Raw genomic sequence first — 18,414 nt, 5'->3', positions numbered from 1 at the left:
TGCTCAGAGGGCTATGCTATTTGCTTTTTTGCCAATTTTAGCTTTTGCATTTTTTCCCATTCCTGAAACTGCTATATGTTGAAATAAGATATTTTTGTTTTTATATTTTACAAGATGTCTCAATCTGATCCTGTCTCAGAAGCTGCTGTAGGAAACATGCTGCCTGAACACAGTTCTACCAAAGCTAAGTGGAGATTATATCTCCAGCTGTAGTATGTAACAGTTGTCATGATAAGCTTTTACATGCAGAAAAGGTTTCAATTAGTTCTAGTATAGTACCTGTTGTTCCCTCAACATCTAAAGTACATGATATCCCTGTTAATATGAAAAATTATATTGCTGATGCGATACAGAAGGCTATGGCTGCTATTCTGCCTTCAAATAAACGTAAAAGGTCTTTTAAAACTTCTCACACTACTGATGAAATTTGTAATGACCGACAACATACTGATATATCCACCTCTGATGAGGATCTCTTTGATTCAGAAGATCCTACTTCAGACATTGACACTGATAAATCATCTTATCTTTTTAAGATTGAGTATATTTGTTTCTTGTTAAAAGAAGTGTCGATAACTTTGGATATTGAGGAGTCTGGTCCTCTAGATAATAAATCCAGTAAACGTTTAAATTCTGTCTATAAACCTCCTGTGACTACTCTTGAGGTTTTTCCCGTTTCTGATTCTATTTCTGATGTGATTACTAAGGAATGTTCTAAGCTTGGTACTTCTTTTGTTCCTTCTTCAAGGTTTAAAAAGTTGTATCCTTTGCCAATGGCTAAATTAGAGTTTTGGGAAAAAGTCCCTAAGGTTGATGGGGCTATTTCTACTCTTGCTAAACGTACTACTATTCCTATGGAAGATAGTACTTCTTTTAAAGATCCTTTAGATAGGAAAAATGAATCTTATCTAAGGAAAGCGTATTTACATTCTGGCTATATTCTCTGACCTGCCATTTCTATGGCTGATGTTGAGGCTGCATCAACTTATTGGTTAGATAGCTTAGCACAACAGGAAAAAGATTCTGATTTGCATAGCATTGTTCATTTGCTTCAACATGTTAATCATTTTATCTGTAATGATTTTTCATTTTATTTTTGATATTATCACGATTGATGTTAAATCTATGTCTTTGGCTATTTTAGCTAGAAGAGCTTTATGGCTCAAATCATGGAATGCTGACATGGTATATAAATCTAAGTTTCTATCTCTATCATTCCAGGGTAAACATTTATTTGGTTCCCAGTTGGATTCTATTATTTCCACTATTACTGGGGGGAAGGGAGTTTTTTTGCCCCAAGATAAAAAGTCTAAGAGTAAATCTAAAGATTCTAATCTGTTTCGTTCCTTTCGTCAGAATAGAGAACAGAAAACCACTCTTCCCCTAAGGACTCTGGCTCCAATTGGAAGCCATCTTCGAGTTGGAATAAATTCAAGCCTTATAAGAAACCAAAGCCAGCCCCCAAGAGTGCATGAAGGTGTGGCCCTCAATCCAGTTCTACTGGTAGGGGCAGATTAAAATTATTTCAAGATTTTTGGGCAGATTCCGTTCATTGGATTCAGAATATTGTCTTTCAGGGGTATCGACTAGCCTTTTGTGCAGCAATGTTCTCAATAGACTTACAGAATGCATATCTTCACATTCCGATTCATCCAGACCACAATTGGTTTCTGAGATTCTCTTTTCTAGACAAGCATTACCAATTTGTTGCTCTTCCATTTGGCCTAGCGACAGCTCCAAGAATCTTTTCGAAATTTCTCGGTGCCCTTCAATCTGTAATCAGAGAGCAGGGTATTTCCTTATTTGGACAATTTCTTGGTACTGGCTCAATCTTTTCATTTAGCAGAATCTCACACGAATCAACATATATTGTTTCTTCAAAGACATGGTTGGAGGATCAATTTACCAAAGAGTTTCTTGATTCCTCAGGCAAGGGTCACCTTTTTAGGTTTCCAGATAGATTCAGTGTCCATGACTCTGTCTTTAACAGACAAGAGATGTTTGAAGTTGGTTTCAACCTGTTTAAACCTTCAGTCTCGATCATTCCCTTCAGTGGCTATGTGCATGGAAGTTTTAGGTCTCATGACTGCAGCATTGGACATGATCCACTTTGCTCATTTTCATATGAGACCTCTGCATCTTTGCATGCTGAATCAATAATGCAGTGATTATACTCGAATATCACAATTGATATTCTTAAATCCCAACACTCAACTCTCTCTGACTTGGTGGTTAGACCATCATCGGATTATTCAAGGGGCCTCTTTTGTTCGTCCTTCCTGGACTGTGATTTCAACAGATACAAGTCTCACAGGTTGGGGTGCACAAGGAGTTTGGAATCCTCAAGAGGCAAGGTTACCAATCAATATTTTAGAACTCCGTGCAATTTTCAGGGCTCTTCAGGCTTGGCATCTATTAAAGAGAGAATCATTAATTTGTTTTCAGAGAGACAATATCACAACTGTGGCATATGTCAATCACCAGGATGGGACTCGCAGTCCTTTAGCGATGAAAGAAGTATCTCAGATACTTTCTTGGGTGGAATCTAACTCCTGTCTAATTTCTTCGATACATATCCCAGGTGTAAACAATTGGGAAGCGAATTATCTCAGTCGCTAGTCTTTATATCCAGGGGAGTGGTCTCTCCATCCAGTTGTATTTTGTCAGATTGTACAGATGTGGGGTCTTCCCGAAATAGATCTGATAGCTTCTCATCTAAACAAGAAGCTTCCCAGGTACCTTTCCAGGTCCAGGGATCCTCAGGCAGAGATGGTGGATGCGTTAGCAGTTCCTTGGTTTTACCAACCTTCTTACCTTTTTCCGCCTCTAGTTCTTCTTCCAAGGGTGATCTCCAAGATCATAATGGAACAATTGCATGTGTTTCTGATAGCACCAGCATGGCCTCACAGGTTTTGGCATGCAGATCTTGCCGGATGTCCAGTTGCCAACCTTGGCCACTTCCTTTAAGGACAGACCTTCTGTCTCAAGAGCCGTTTTTCCATCAGGATCTCAAATCGCTAAATTTGAAGGTATGGAAATTGAATGCTTAGTGCTTAGTCATAGAGGTTTCTCTGAATTAGTAATTAATACTATGCTACAGGCTAGTAAGTCTGTTTCAAGGAAGATTTATTATCGGGTTTGGAAAGCCTATATTTCATGGTGTTTTTCTCATAAATTCTCTTGGCATTTTTTTAGAATTCCTACAATTTAACAGTTTTTTCAGGATGGTTTGGATAATGGTTTGTCTGCAAGTACTTTGAAGCAGCAAATCTCTGCTCTTTCTGTTTTGTTTCATAGAAATATTGCTAAACTTCCTGATATTCACTGTTTTGTTCAGGCTTTGGTTCATATCAAGCCTGTTATTAAATCAATCTCTCCTCCTTGGAGTCTTAATTTGGATTTGAAGGCTTTGCAGGCTCCTCCTTTTGAGCCTATTCATTCTTTGGATATTAAATTACTTTCATGGTTTGATTTACACAAACTTATTTGGGAGGATTAGGTGTCTTTATTCCAGCCCAGCTGGCAACCCTCTATCTCCATGTAACATGACCGGTACCCCATCTTTTTTATTACTCTAGAACTAGCGCCTAGAGCCTGCCACCCCCCTCCTCCCTTCCTCTCCCCCCTCTCTTCTCTCCCTAACCCCCCTTTACCCTTATTTTATGTTTAAATTTGAACTGTACTGTTACTTTTGCTGTGATACTTCCTTCCTTACAAGAAGACATGTTTTAACATTTTGCCAGTGATACTGTGTTGACTGATATTTTGAAAAATAAAAAAAAAATAAAAAATACTATTACATCAAACGAATGTTAGAATGTTGTGCAAACATTCAAAATACGAAACGAACGAATGTGTTAAAATTTGTTTTATTTTTCGAATGTTGTGAAACATTCACCCATTCCTATTGAGCTTGGAGCCTTCCTATTTGATATTACTGTATGCTAAATAAAAATAATGATAACAGTTTTAATAAAATAAAAAAAGTTGGAAAGTGTTGTTCCTTTCGGCTATCTCTTCTGCTAGAAGAGTTTCTGAATTGTCTGCTCTCTCTTGCGAGTCTCCTTTTCTGATTTTCAATCAGGATAAAGCTGTTTTGCGGACTTCGTTTAAATATCTTCCTAAGGTTGTGAATTCTAACAACATTAGTAGGGAAATTGTTGTTCCTTCTTTGTGTCCTAATCCTAAGAATGCTCTTGAAAGATCTTTACATTCTTTAGATGTTGTAAGAGCTTTGAAATACTATATCGAAGCTACTAAGGATTTCAGAAAGACTTCTAGTCTATTTGTTGTTTTTTTCTGGTACCAGGAAAGGTCAGAAAGCCTCTGCCATTTCTTTGGCATCTTGGTTAAAGCTTTTGATTCACAAGGCTTATTTGGAGGCGGGATAGTCTCCGCCTCAGAGAATTACAGCTCATTCTACTAGATCAGTTGCCACTTCTTGGGCTTTTAAGAATGAAGCTTCAGTTGATCAGATTTGAAAAGCAGCAACTTGGTCTTCTTTGCATACATTTACTAAATTTTACCATTTAAGGAAGACTTATTTTTTTGTTTGGATTTAGTTTTCTCAGCAGAAATAGCTGTTTTTATTTTATCCCTCCCTCTCTAGTGACTCTTCTGTGGACTTCCACATCTTGGGTATTTTTATCCCAAACGTCACTAGCTCATGGACTCTTGCCAATTACATGAAATAAAACATAATTTATGTAAGAACTTACCTGATAAATTAATTTCTTTCATATTGGCAAGAGTCCATGAGGCCCACCCTTTTTATGGTGGTTATGATTTTTTTGTATAAAAGCACAATTATATTTTCAGTTCCTCTTTTTGTATCCTTTTTTACTCCTTATTTTATCACCCCACTACTTGGCTATTTGTTAAACTGAGTTGTGCGTGTGGTGGGAGGTGTATTTATAGGCATTTTGAAGTTTGGGAAACTTTGCCCCTCCTGGTAGGATATATATCCCATACATAACTAGCTCATGGACTCTTGCCAATATGAAAGAAATTAATTTATCAGGTAAGTTCTTACATAAATTACGTGTTTTTTTTTAAAGAAATCATGTAAGTTGTTTGCTGTTTTTTGTGTGTGTGTTGTTGTTTTTAACACAATTTGTTCCATTTTATGCTTACTTTGATTTAACATTTTTTCCCAACGGATCACTGTTTAATATCTATTTAAAGGGACTTGAAACCCACATTTTTTATTTTATGATGTAGATAGAGCATAACATTTTAAACAACTTTCCAATTTACTTTGTATGAATTAATTTGTTTAGTCTCTTGTTATCCTTTGTTGAAGGTAATGCAATGCACTACTCAGAGCTAGCTGAATGCATAGGGTGTGCCAAAGACAAGAGGCATATCACAGGCAATACATGTATGTGCTGCCACCAATCAGCAGCTAGCTTGCAGTAATGCATTGCTGCTCTGGAGTCTACCTCGGTATGTTTTGCTTTTCAATAAAAGATACCAAAAACATTGTTTGTAGCATGTTTTAAGAGCATCTTCTTGGATATATACTGTGTGTGTATATATATATATTGGTCCCTATCATGAAATGCTATTACTTTGTAAGCAAAAATGTATGAGATGCTGAAAACTAGTAAACTAGTATTGATTTTTTCCAACATTCCATTTGAGTCCAAAAAAATTGATGCTGACGCAAGTAAATACATTTATTTCACTAAGTATAGTGCATTTTGTGTAAGTGATCACAGAGCATCATACTATTAGGAGGAAAGGTACCAAATGATATGAGAACTGCCTGTGTTAAAATGTTAGGTGGCAGAAAATTGCAGTAAATGCTAGAATAACAATAATGGACACATGTCTTGTCATCTCTACTGTTCTTATTGTTAGTAGAGATATTGTCTAACATCATGGAAATAGCAGAGTCTGTGACTTCAGATTGCATGGATAATTCAGCCAAATAAGCAATTTTTCACCATTTTATACCATAGCCTGGAATGAAAATAGGATTGAGCAGCAGGTTCAGAGAAATCTATTTTGTTCTTTCTTTTCATCAATATCAGGGTGTGTAATTTCAGTTTAATACAGCCTTTACTATATTAAAAAAGGGCAAAAGTAATTAAAGGGACATAAAACAGTATGAATGAACGTAATGAACTAGCATACGTTTCTAAATATATAATGCAGCCAAAGCTTACCTGCAAAACTGTTTCTGTTTTAACCCCCGTTAACCCCTTTACTTCAGGGATAGTTTTGTTTGCAGCAAGCTCCCCACTGGGCATTTCAATATAAGGAAAGTGCTATCCAGGCCATAGCTTCAGCAAAATGCACTCTTGCACATGCACGGTATGGGGCACAGTCACATGACACCTGATTAAAGCAGTGCACAGTATGATGCTGAAGCTTTCACAAAGCATGTGACATAATCCCCACGAAAACAAGCAAGCCTATTGGCAATAAACAATAGCAATATGGACCTGCTGTCCCTCCTCAAACCCTTCTTACTTGCATAAGTAATTATCCTCACGTGCACACTTGTTACATGATTTGTTACACTTGGCAACACTAAAGTGTAAGTCATTTTGCAGATATTTGGAAATTTTATTAAAATGCTTAGAAGCTTTTTTCCCCTTTTTTTCCCCTTTTTTTCCCCCACACACTGTTTTTCCTCAGTTGATCCTTTTATAATATGCATATAACTTAAAATGTTTTATGGCACTTTTAATTCTCCTCATCATAGTTTTAATGTTTAAATTCTACAGATTTTAGATAATTTGATTTCTGCACATGAGACATTTAGAATTGGCTACTTTTTGAATATACTTTATTTTAGCCTGAGGTATGAAGGGCAGGTGTAGTTATGAATTTAAAGGGATGTTAAAACAACAACAAATGTAAACCTTAATGGTTCAGATCAGAGCATGTAGAAGGAAAGATGTGGTGTGATAGCTCTCAATCAGACTTAAAATTGGTAAACTCCCAAAGTATTCACACAAATCTCTAAAAAATGTGAAATGTTAACAGGGTTTAATACAGAAAAGTGGAGAAGCGCTCCTATCAGAGCTGACTGTCTATAATGTATGTTATAGGATATAATGAATGAAATATCGTGTGGTCTAAAAAAACGTATATATTTAATAACCTGACAAATAGAGTTTGTGTAAAAATCATATGATCGCATACAATTCTTCTATTATCAAATTTGCTGTGATATTCTGGTATCCTTTGTTGAACATTAGGCTCGAAACAGCAATGCACTACTGGGAGCTAGCTGAACACGACTGATAAGCCAATGACTAGAGGCATATATGTGCAGCCACCAATCACTAGCTAACTCCCAGTAGTGCACTGATGCTCCTGAGCATAACTAGGTATACTCTTAAAGGGTACTAGAAGTAAATTGGAAAGTTGTTTAAAACTGTATGCCTTATTTGATTCACAAAAGTTATTTCTGACTGTATTGTCCCTCTAAACTGAAAATGTCACTGCCTTTAAAATATTTAAAGAGATTTGAAACCCAAAAATTATCTTTAGGGATTCAGACAGAGCATACTATTTTAAAAAAGTTTCCAATTTACTTTTACTATTATCAAATTTGCTTCGTTCCCATGATATTCTGTGTTGATGAGATAGCTACGTAGGCATCTGGAGCACTACATGGCAGGAAATAGTGCTGCCCTCTAGTGCTCTTGAAATGGATAACATTCTTGCAAAACTGCTGCCATATAGTGCTCCAGAAATGGGCCAACTCCAAAGCATACGTCCCTGCTTTTCAACAAAAGATACCAAGAGAATGAAGAAAATTTGATAATAGAAGTACATTAGAAATTTGTTTAAAATCTGAATCACAAAAGAAAAAAATTTGGATTTCCTATGTGACTCTTGGCAGGGCCCTCTACCCGTCTGATCCCTATAAATGTTTCCTTGTATTCCGCCTATGTTTATAGCGCTGCAGAATCTGTTGGCGCTCTTCAAATAACCAATAATAATAATAATATCCATTTAAAGGGATATTAAACACTTGGAGATGGTAATATAAAATGATAAATCATATATATTAAAAACTCTGCAATATATTTTCATTATTTATTTTGTCTCCTTTTCCTGTAATTAAATTCTTAAATTATGAGTCTTTACATTGCGTTCCATGGGAACTGTGTGTTCCCAATACATATATATTGTTATATATACGTATATATTTATGTTTTAAGTGTATATACACATATTAACACATAAATATATATGTATAAGCATATACATATATATTTACATTTGCTGCACAACTTACCCCCTTCTCTATACAATACTTCCGTGCAATTCGAATGCAGCTCACCTGTAATACCAATGCACATTTGCGTGTGCTGGTATTACAAAGTGGAGCACAAATATTGCTTTAGCGAAAGCGATATTTTGCACTCCATATATAATCTGGCCCTTAGTGTTTAATGTCCCTTTAAATATGCATAGTTTAAAAACAATTTTCAATATTTATTTCGTCTGCTTTTCCTGTAATTTAAACCTTTAAATTTAAGTTTTTCTACCAAAAGCAAAGAGGCTTGAGTGTATTCCAATTTAGAACCATTATACTGTATTCCTATATGTTTGCTTGATTTCTCCAGGAGATCATTTATATATTGGTCCCAAATCTGCCTCAGCAAAGGTGTGTGTCTCCTGACTCCAAAATGTTATAAATTCATCTAATACCAAGTTGTAAATGTGTTTGTGTATTTATTTAGTATTCTGCAATGATTAGTTTGAGATGCACATAGAAAAAAACGGACTTTACTGCCCATTTAGGGCTAGATTACAAGTGGCGCGTTAACAGTTACAAGCAAGCAATAAGGGGTTCATCATGGCTGTTTGCGCACGTCAGATTTTTAGCTTGTATTACAAGTTGAAAGTAAACTCGCTCACCTGAGTGCAATGGCGATTTACATTAGAATGATTGCCGCATCTTCAGAGCTCTGGTTAACAGTTTCGGTAAACAAAAAAGAGTCAACTGAAAGTCTGTAAATTTTGGATAAACCTGACAATAACCTAATTTGCAATGGGGGTTGAATTAAATGTTTTTATTTATTTTTTTATACATTTTTATTGAATATTGTTGTGGTACATTCATTGAAAAGGGTAATAATAATATACATAACAGCACAAAGTATAACAGTTGCAGGTAGCCAACCAGTGGCACGCTTATAGTCCCAGGAGATAAAACAGATCTTATTTGGAAAGAGGTGTAACATCATTTTTACCATCTTTTTCTCATGCATTAAGATATATAACTCCATCCTGTCATTAAAGAGTTCCCTGGTTGTTGCTATATATATATAAAACAATATGGTAGGTAGAACAGAAAATTAAACATAATTGAACAGTGAATATAACCAAAGGGTCACTTTTGCACCCTGAAAACTTGGTGTAATGTAATAGGGAATATGGGAACCACTAACGTTTACTATTACTAGATATGGGAACCGTCTTAGAGATGGCAACAGTTAAAAATAAAGTAATTACCGTGTATCAGGGAAAATTAACCTTGTATTAGCTAAGGAAAGCTGAAGTTTACAGCTAAAAGCGGATATGTAATGTCAGGTCTGATTAACAGAGGGGTAGGTACAGTCTAATGGAAGAGCAGGTGTAACTGGGTTTGTAGTTGCAATTCTACAGTGATGCTCAGATAGCTGCAGACTGAGCTGGGAACATCCATATATTCCTATTTATTGGGTGGGTAGTATAATATTTAACTTGCAGCTGAAACTTAAGGAAGCAATTACCGGCTGTATATCTTCATATATGGTTTGAGCCATTGTAATAGAAACAAGCCCAATAGGCCCCTTAACCGTTAATAGAGCTCTTTAGCTTACAATATAACCTACTAATATTGCATAAAGTAAAATTAAACTGCCACGGCCGCTGGCAGCTTGACCATTGGTAACCCATGTAGGGAAATGAACAAATATTAGGTTTGGTGTATTTGATATTTATGCTAAACTGTAGGCTGTTATAGAAGACAATGGCCCATATTTATCAAGGTCTGTCGGACCTGATCCGACAGTGTGGATCAGGTCCGACAGACCTTGCTGAATATGGCGAGCAATACGCTCGCCGTATTCAGCATTGCACCAGCAGCTCACAAGAGCTGCTGGTGCAACGCCGCTCCCTGCAGACTTGCGGCCAATCGCTAGCAGGGGGGTGTCAATCAACCCGATCGTACTTGATCGGCTTGATTTCCGGCGATGTCTGTCCGCCTGCTCAGAGCAGGCGGACAGGTTATGGAGCAGCAGTCTTTGTGACCGCTGCTTCATAACTGCTGTTTCTGGCGAGCCTGCAGGCTCGCCAGAAAAACGGGACATCAAGCTCCATTCGGAGATTGATAAATATGCCCCAATGTGTACCAGAATTTACCAACTCTGACGGAAATATTGCATATAGGGAATTGAACAGTTTAAAACCCTAAAAAGAATATGCAAATGTAGTATTAGCTGTAGTTTCATAAGTGACACCTTTTACATAGCCAAATGGTAAATATCCTATCAGAGTTAATTACCCATAAAATGTAGGGGTGGGGGCGTGTCCAAGCAGCGGCTCTAACCGGCCGCACTTCTCTTGTGCTCCAGGTGACAAAGTGATAAACCGCTGATTATCATTATTACTCCACAGCACACAGAACAAACTGCAACTGGATTTGTAGTTCTTAATATAAGCAACTTCTACTCAGCTATTATTTGGCTGTATTTATGAACCAGGAGCCAGATTTGGACGATTGAGGCCTGTTGCAGCGGCATTCTAACAGGCAGCGCTTCCCCCCTGGGAAACTGGGGTTATCTGACCGGAGCTGGGCACAGTTAAAAGACTTACCAACTACTCAACTTTGTGTGGACATCGGACACAGCAATATCTCACAACATACCCCATCGCCCATAAGCGACATTATAACAGCTATTAACAGCCATGTGGTGCGACAACATATTTGAAAAGATGGATCATTCTTTTAAAAAGCTAGAGGATATGTTTCAGGCCTTGATTGACAGAGCACCCACAGAAAAAGACCTACAATCTCTAGCAGATAAATTTGAGCTGATGAGAAACAATGATATACCAATGCTACATCAGCCAACAGGCAAGCCAGATGCGCAATTACAATCGGAGGAGCGCACACAACAACACGCATCAGGAGCAGTGCCAGCGCAAGCACACAAGCTTAGCATCAGAGAAGAGTTTGACCGGCATTTGAATCAAGATTCACACCTTTCATATACTCTACCAAAAACAAAGGGGAAAAGCAACGTAAAATATCTTAAAATGGCGTCTACAGCCAAATTAAATAATTGCTTGACTATGATTCCCTCAGATGCCATGACAACTGCTAAAGTGAGGAAGAGAACTGTACATCTATGCACACCACCGGCATCGAAGATCATCAGCCGATCGCAATGGTCACTGAGATTGGATTATCATACTGAACCAACGCAACGGCTCTGGGACCTTGAAGGGGACTTCCGGAGGGTAAGGAAAGTGTGTATGGATTTTTATACAGATAGCTTGACATCGGCTAACAATTTAGATTTTAATCAGCAAGCTAGCCCATCTAATACATTGCCGGTCCAAAAATTAAGCGATAGCTCACCAAAAACTCAGACAACCTACATTATAGAGAATCAAAGAGGTCTACAGAGCAGTCTCTTCCGCCATCCCGAAAGGCCTCTTCAACATGTGGACTCTGGTTCGCTAATCCAGGAAGATACAATGGAGAACTTTCCAGGGAGGAGGCTAATTAAGCTGATATCTTTCTCGGGTGGATAGAGTGCAAGTAATACACCTTACATATTATGAAGTCAGACATTATAAAGGACTTACTGCTGATATTGTTTTTGTGTTTTCTATAGTGTTTGGTTAGTAACAGGAAATTAAGATTGGTTCTGCTGTTGTTGTTTTTTATTATTTTCTCAATTGGTCTATTGTTTGTTGGGTTAGATTTTGTAATCCTTTTCAAAAGAAGCTCTGTAGAAATGATACCCACATCATTAGAACGCAAGATAGCTTTAGAGTGCTTTGAATATGTGAACTACTCTTTCCTCCATGAATAGAATGTAAGCATTTACTGTGCCTAGCTTCGCTTAGTTGGATACATCCCAATAATAGTCTCTTTTCATGGGGTGTAGCCGAGCTGAAAGGCTCTATGACACAAAGGTGGAAAGTTTTACTTAAAGTGATTTATCTAATAGTGTGTTGTGTCTAGGAAAGAATTGATAAATCTACAACCTGGCTGATGGAGACTTCAAATCTTAAGGTTGTCTCCAATATTTATGAGGTTAATAAATACAGGCAAATAGACTTATTCACATTATAAATATCTATTATTGCTTTACTACTATAATATTGCCTAGACCTCGCATTGTCTTGTTATATATTTGTTAAGGGAATATATTTTACACACTTATTTTAAGCCCTCCTCATATATTTCATACATAACAGATAGGATCCACAAATTTTTCCATAAAATTGGAATTCGCCCTGCGGCTTGCGGCCGGAGTTGCAGGTGAGATTTGTGTTTAGTTAACAGTCACAGATCCTTTATCATAAATGCTAATATCTGAGGACTTATAATTTTATTGATATTGAACTTAAGGAAGTTTAGTTGACACACACATATACCCTAAGTATTATAAAATTGCACAATGCTACAGTACTAATCTTTAGTTAAAACAACATATTAGTTGTTTATCAGCCCCACGTGCATACTACCAGGCTCAATCATTATCAATTTTTAATAATAACTTCAGGAGATATATGAAACTTACTCTAATAATTACTAACAAAATACTTTGAGTTAGTACCTATATATATTAGAATCTATTAATTCATATAAATTATGCCTACTCATATTTCCACCTATACTAAAAGTTGTCTGTGCAGCTGATCTGTTGTCAACGCATTGTAGTGATGTATTTGCTGTGTTCAGTTCCGGTCTTCGCTCCCTAACCATTAGGGAGCTAATTTTGTTTTGCATTTTTTTTTGTTTTTCTTGTTATGTTTATTTTTCTATAACACCCCAGGCATGTACACCGAGTTTATACATCTGGTCCAAGAGTGACCAATTCTGTTATTAGTTGGGGGAAAAAAAAAAAGGAGAACTTTAATATTTTTGAGGGTATGTAACAGAGTTAATATACCGCTGTAATATGTCACAGATACCCGCAATGTTTATTTGTATGTATTTCTTTATGTTCTCAATAAAAATTTTAAAATTAAATAAAAATGTAGGGGTATAGCTGGATTGACTCCTGGTCTTATAGATATATTTGCCATGACTTGTATTAACTATACAAAGCTAAAAGGCAAAGCGTCTATGAACTATTTCTTAAATATAGGTAGTAATATACGTGGAGCTTTAACAGAATTTGTAGGAATACAATAAAACCAATATCTTCTGGCTACAGAAATGAAACAAACTATTATAAAGGAGCAATTTACATGTATAAATATCTCAAACTTTAAACAGTTGTCATTAAGTTGGATAGACTTCCATATATTAGCTATGAAGACAAACATACAGCATATATAAGGCAAAGTTTCCTAGGACTGCCATATAAGTCATAACATAACTAGTCCACCCCAGTTCTACCTGTACTGTAAACATGTTCCACATATCTCAGACTCCAGGAGCAAAGCAACAAAAAAAGTAACAGCTTGTGTGTGGTTGCAGTGTCCCTAAGTTCCATGAAATTTCTCAGAGGTGGGCAAAAAGTTCTCTTTCAATAGGGTAGCTGTCACATCATCAGCTGTCTGTAGGGCCAAGTATTTTGTGGCCATCCGAAATTTGTAGGATCGGGAACAAGTAGATGTCAATATATACTGATGCCAGCTCGCTTACCACATCCACCTCTGGTAGGTTTGTTGTCGCTTGGCACCTCACAATCACCCGCATCTCCTTGGGGCTGTATAGAGGTCAATGTGTGGACCTTCTCCAGATTCAGCGCTCTGTCGGATACTTTAGTTAGCATCGGCTGTGACTTCTGATCCCCACCATGCTTCCTGCAGACTCCAGCAAGATCTGTTGGGACTTTAGTAGTAGTGTTTTCGTTGATAGGCCTCATAAATGCAGTGCTTAAGGTTTGGACCAGAGACTCTTGGAAGCAATCTAGTAGCGCACTGAGCTCATCTAGCATATCATCAGCCATTAGTCCTTAGTTGATAAACAGTGACGCAGATTTAGGGGGCTGTAGCACACTTCAGTTACTCCATTAATAAAGTGGATAGCGGTTGCCTCTGTTTATATGCTTATAACCCAGGATCGTTCAAATCCTGGGGGGTATGTGCAGCAGCCCTAGCAGCGTAGGTGAACAGAAGCACGACACAGGCCTCACTGCCATGCAGTCCGTCTCATTGCCGCTTAGCTGAAGAGCATAGGAAGGATCATCTTTGCGAGATATGTTCACAAACTCTCCCAGGGTTTCCCAAGAGAATGCTGTTCAAAACTCTGCTGTAGGAATCCGATTTTGGGGGAAAATATTCTTTAAAACCTAGTTAGAATCGGGAGCTCCTCTAAAACATGACCTTCCGCAACAGCTATAGGCGTGTATATGCAAGTGTGTATATGTATATGTGTGTGTATCTATCTATCTATCTATCTATCTATCTATATATACACACACTGAATAAAGAATATAGGGCTGGCATTTCACTTTTCCCAGGCTATTTCACGTTTCCCAGCCAGCCCTGATTTCCCCCTTAAAGGGCCAGTAAATACAGCAGATTTGCATAATCAACAAATGCATGATAAAAAGACAATGTGATAGCACTTAGTCGGAACTTCAAACGAGTAGCAGATTTTTTTTCTGACTAATTTCAAAGCCATCAGCCAATCACAAATGTATATATGTGTATTCTGTGAATTCTTGCACATTATCAGTAAAAGTGTAAAAATAAAAAGAATGTGCACTTTTTGTTAATGGACGTAAATTGGAAAATAAATTGCACGCTCTACCTGAATCATAAAAGTTTAATTTTTACTTGAGTGCCCCTTTAAGAGCATTCCCAGATATGTATTTTCTAAAACATTAGTTGGCAGTAGTTGGCTCTAGGATTGCCCCCTTAAGAGTATTCCCCATTCTGTCATATAGATTTATTTATATTGAGCATTTTATTTTTCCACAATGTGCATCTCGTTTCCACTCACAAAACACCTTCTCTCTTTCCCTTCTGAGTTCTCTATCCCCCTCTTTTTAATGACATTTTATTTTGTAACTCTGCAATAAAAGGTTAAAAATAATCGTGGCCCTCTGTGAATATGAGATGAGGGTTGGGTCTCCAACAGCCTTTTTAAAGCTTGCAAATTAAAATCAGAGCACATAAAACATCACTGTTTTGTTTTTGACACACTCTAATTTCAGTACAGTCACCAGAGTGTGCTGTGACACCATTAATCAGAAAGCTCTGCAGAGAAACGCAGTTAGAGCCTGGGCAGGCGGTTTGCCTTCTGCTGCTTAGTGACTCCATCTTTTTTTTTTTTTTTTTTTACTTCAACACATTGCTTCCCTATCACCTGGGAGACAGACTACATTCCCATGTTATTTTCTTTGTGTGTTAAACTATGCTTCTGGTGCACTCATGTGATTGAATGAGCGTTTTTGGCTTGTTAGCAGGGAACCCAAACGCTGTTGAAGAGTACGATGTTGTCAAGCATTGTCACACTGCCAGCTGAAGCATTATTGGGACCTACAAGGCGTCAGTATGAAGTTCAAAAGGTTTATTATAAACAGCATTTAATTAAAACTTACCTCGCCTTGCCCACGCTGCCCAACAGCAGCCAATTTTATTTGAGATAAATGCTTCAAAATGTGTTCTTATTTTTATGCTTTGTATACATGGAACATTGGCTTTAACCATATGTTGCCTTATGTAAAAGAAATCTTTAGCAATAATAAAGAAAACAACCACATTTTGCTAGTAAAATTACCCTTATATTCCTGTGCTCCATATGGACAAATAGCACCTTGAAATAACCAACAAAAGACAAATGCACCAAACTTTTGGGTGAAGATCATAGAGGCTCATTTAAGTGATTAAGTTTGTACTTTAACCATGTATAAATTAAATGCAATTTAAATTAATTAGACCTGCCCATTAAAAATAAATTATTTTGAAATGTATATTATTTAATTATGCTAGTCTATTAAATTAAATTGATTTAGTAATCAAGAAAATCAATTAAATATTTTACATTTTAGTTTATTTTTTAATGACTGTAGTGAATTAAACTGCTCATAAGTATACACAAACACAAAATACACACATACACACACACACACTATATGGCCAAAATTATGAGGAAACCTTACCATCATACCTATAAAAGATTGTTAGGTATCCCATTCCAAAATGATGGTCATTAATATGGAGCCCCCTCCCCAAATAGTGCTATATAAACCATCACTGTTCTGGGAAGGCTTTCTACAGGATTTTGGAGTTTGCCTTTGGGAATTTGTGTCCATTCAGCCAAAAAAAGCATTTTTTTATGTCAAGCACTGATTTTGAATGAGAAAGTTTTGCCCATAATCAGCATTTCAGTTAATCCCAAAGTTGATTAATGGGGTTGAGGTCAGGGCTCTGTGCAGGCCACTCAAGGTCCTCCACACCAAACACATCAAACCATGTCTTCATGGACCTCACTTTGTGCACGTCATGCTGGAACAGGAAAGGTCCTTTCTATAACTATTACCACAAACTGTTGTCCTGAAAGCTCCAGACCATTATCTCTCCTTCACCAAACTTTACCGTATGCACTATGTATTCCAGTAGGTAGAATTCTCCCAGAGTCTTCCGTCAGACTGCGAGATAGTGATGCATGATTCATCATCCCAAAGAACGTTACCACTGCTCTAGAGCTTTACGTGCTACGCACTTCTACACCGATACACTGTTGACCATATATTTTTTGTATGCGTATGTGAGTGTGTACATATATATATATATATATATATATATATATATATATAATTTATGTATTTATGCAATGCCCCTTTAAACTTTGACAGATATAACTTATCTTTCTTTAGAGAATATTTTTAATTTAGTAGAGGTTGTAAATGGGGAGATATTTATCAGAAGAAACCTATTGATTTATTCTAGCACACAGCTGACATACCATGCTTAGTTCTGCTAGTATCTACTAATTTAGAGTTCAAAGAACAACTGTTAAAAACTAAATTGTCTTTTCTAATCCTGTAAACAAACATCTTAATCTTTTAGCTTCTAAATGAGGAAGTGAGCATTATAAAAGTATAAATAAATGCAGTAAAGAAAATGATGCCACATACATCAGAAAATTGGAAATTCCAACGAAATTACCTTTAATTCAGTTTAAAATATGTAGATACATTTTCAGAAAGCAGTAATTAATATGAGAACAGTCTTACATAGAATTATATCACCCCAGGGGAAAGTGCCAATATGCTAGAGATCAAAAACTCTCCAGCATGAAGGTAATCACACAAAACCTTAAAGGGCTTTTTTGAGCATTATATTGGAATATTTGTATGTTTTCTTCACATTGAGAAAACTACACAGTGAGATAAACAGCTTAAGTGTGCCTTTCTGACAAGACCTCTTAGATAATCTGAGGCTAAGTGGCCCATCTCTCCCAACAGACTCTAACGACGTAGAAGAAAACACTTCATCAAATGATACTAATATTGTGGTGCTTGCCTAGCCTGGACCGATACTGGGAACTTAAAGTGAATATAGAGTTGACATCATAGCAGCAGTAGACGACAAGGATAGGTGTATAAAGCGGTTGTTAGCTCAGGGTCTTCAGATGAGACTGGGATCTCTGCTGAGTTTATTATCTATGGTTTCTGGACAAACTGCAAAAGAATCAGAAATAATAAGGTAGAAAAAAGAGAAAAGAAAACATAAATGATAATAAGAAGTAATGAAGTAAAATTTAATGGAAAGGAATAATGAAAGATGAGAGTGGGAAGAATGTAATAACCAAGAATTTTTTTTAATGTCATAGATGGAAGATAGATGTATTAGAAATGAGAGAAGATTAGAACAATCGGCATGAGAACGAGGCTCCCATTGGAGCCTATGGAACCACACTCTCGTGAGCACAAAGCTTCAATGCAATGTGAACGCGAGGTTACGTTCGCAATGCGCCTCACTTATAATACCAGCACACAATTTTGCGCTCCACCCTTTATCTGGCCCTAAGTGCTCTGTATCTGGTATAGCAAGTAATTGGAAGCACATTAGGGGAAACACATTTTACAGAATAGTGTCCCATTTAAAACACCTCTTACATTTGTGTAAAAATTGTGTTTTGTTCCATAATCCCTAGAGAGGCCAAGAAACAAATTCTGTAACCTGCAAATCATTTAGGTGGTTTAGACAATTGCAGCATTTTGAAAAACCAAGGTTACAGATTTTGAATTTTTGGCAAAT

Source organism: Bombina bombina, chromosome 4 (genome assembly GCF_027579735.1).
Source record: "Bombina bombina isolate aBomBom1 chromosome 4, aBomBom1.pri, whole genome shotgun sequence".
Lineage (NCBI taxonomy): Eukaryota > Metazoa > Chordata > Amphibia > Anura > Bombinatoridae > Bombina > Bombina bombina.
The sequence above is the reverse complement of the archived record's forward strand: the minus strand, read 5'-3'. Positions refer to the sequence as shown.